The following is a 2,120-nucleotide window of genomic DNA, read 5'->3' on the forward strand; positions in this document are numbered from 1 at the left end:
TTCTTTCACTATGATATAATGTGTTCTACTTTTATGAGTAATTGCCTGTATGAGTACACATCCTATCTTAACTTGCTACTTATAAAACATTTCCTATCATATCAACCTTGAATAATAATGCAATTGTTGACATGACACAACTTTTAATAAAACTACTACAGTAATCTCAAAGACAAGGCAAAGGTGACTGAGTAACTGTACCATCTAGAGTTAGTAGTTATTGTCAGAATTAGGGTAGGAAAAGAAGTAGCTAGCATGGAGAATTATGTACAGATATTCAAAGACAACTAGTGATCTTATGGCTGGAATTTAAGAATATCTAGCCATACAGCACACATCTAAAACTTCTTAGCACAACTAGCCTATGAACATCCCAACCCTTCACTCTTAAAGGACCCTTTACATCAGAGCAGTTATATACAGAGGGAGTCAAGAGCAGCAAACAAAGGAAAAACTGCACTTGTGTGGCTGGTTGTTAGTAGGCACGACTGTCACTGTGCTAGTTTGGTCTTCTTGTTCTTCTTGTCCCTCTTCTTCACCCCATCGATGTTGGCTCTCAGTAGATTTGAATAGGCCTGTATGGGCAACTTGTGTGCCACAGAATGTCTTCACTCCTTCTGCAGCTTCTGAGACATTAATTCCAGAGACATGGAATTTTTTTCTTTTCAAGCAAAAGGGGAAAACTGCTGGCAAATTTCTACTCAACAAAGTTATAGAGTGTGTATCATAGTCACTTCTGTGGGACTCACCATGGTGCTAATTTTCCTTTTTCCACCCATGGCTCTTAAGAGACACTTGTTTTCTGCTGTCTTGAGGCCCTCCACAGAGCTCTTTCTTGGAATGGGTTTGGTGTGACCATCATACTTCTTCAGGGTGATGAACACAGAGTGTTCTTCTGCTGGAAAAGTCTGGTTAGCTTTGTCAGTAACTGCTTGCTCTCGAGCAACACCATCCTCATCTCTACTGGTTGCAAATCTATCAGCTGTTGACATTACTTTAAAAACAAAACAAAAGAAATTATGACAGCTTGCAGAAGTGAGTGGTAGGCACAGGCCCCTGAGCAATATTGTCTAGTTCTGGCCTTGATTCTCAGTCCAGAGGAGCCTTGCAGGACTCTAGCAGAGTCCTGCCTCCCTGTGGAATACTTTGGGTCCCCAAAACTAACCAGCTTGGAACCTTGCCCAACTACCCATTCTAGTTGGATCTACCTGCCACCTCATCTGGGTCTGCCTGGAGAGGTGAGAAACACAAGCAATCCCCTGAGTACTATTGTCTAGCTCTTGTCTTGCTCTTTGTTCCAGAGGTGCCTTGCAAACCCCAAGAATATCCTGGAAGTAAACCTGAAAACTAACCAGCTTGGAACCCTGCCCAACCACCCATCCTAGTTGTATCTATCTGCCACCCCATCTGGGTCTGACTAAGACACATCCTACAGAATGGGACCTGTCAGAGGAACAGCTAACAGACTAGGGTATCCTAATGTCCATTGTCTGGCCCACAGCTCCTCCCACCTTCCCCAAGAAGACCTGCTGCCTTCAGGATAATTTAACCAGCACCAGGGAAAACCAGATACCTTACAAACAGCTTAAGAACACAATCAACAAGACCCAGGGTAATATGGCACTACTAGAGCCCAGCTATCCTACTACAACAATATTTGGATATCCTAATAAAACTAAAGCACAAGAAGAGGATCCTCAATTTTATAAAGATGATAGAGACCTTAATGAGGACATAAATACATTCCTTAAGGAAGTACAGGAAAATACATCCAAATAGGAAGAGGCATTTAAAAAAGGAAGTAAATAAATACAAAGAAATACAAAAAATGCAAACAAACAGGTGAAGGATTATGAACAAAACTGTGCAAGACCTGAAGAGAGAAATGGTAGAAATAAAGAAACTCACAAACCAAGGCAATGATGGCAATGGAAATCCTAAGAAATGTAATAGGAACTAGAGAAATGAGCACCACCAACAGAATATAGGACATGGAAAAGATAATCTCAGGTGTAGAAGATACAATAGATGAAATCGATAAATCAGTCAAAGAAAATGCAAACAATAAAGTGTTCATGACACAAAACATCTAGGAAATTGGGACACTATGAAAAGACTGA

The 2,120-nt window shown here is 40.8% G+C and overlaps 1 pseudogene; it reads right to left on the minus strand.

The window, feature by feature from the left end:
- Positions 1 to 491: 491 nt before the first annotated feature.
- Positions 492 to 952, minus strand: LOC110307576 (signal recognition particle 14 kDa protein-like; annotated as a pseudogene).
- Positions 953 to 2,120: the final 1,168 nt, after the last annotated feature.

Source organism: Mus caroli, unplaced genomic scaffold (genome assembly GCF_978045245.1).
Source record: "Mus caroli unplaced genomic scaffold, Mus_caroli_1 scaffold_15, whole genome shotgun sequence".
Lineage (NCBI taxonomy): Eukaryota > Metazoa > Chordata > Mammalia > Rodentia > Muridae > Mus > Mus caroli.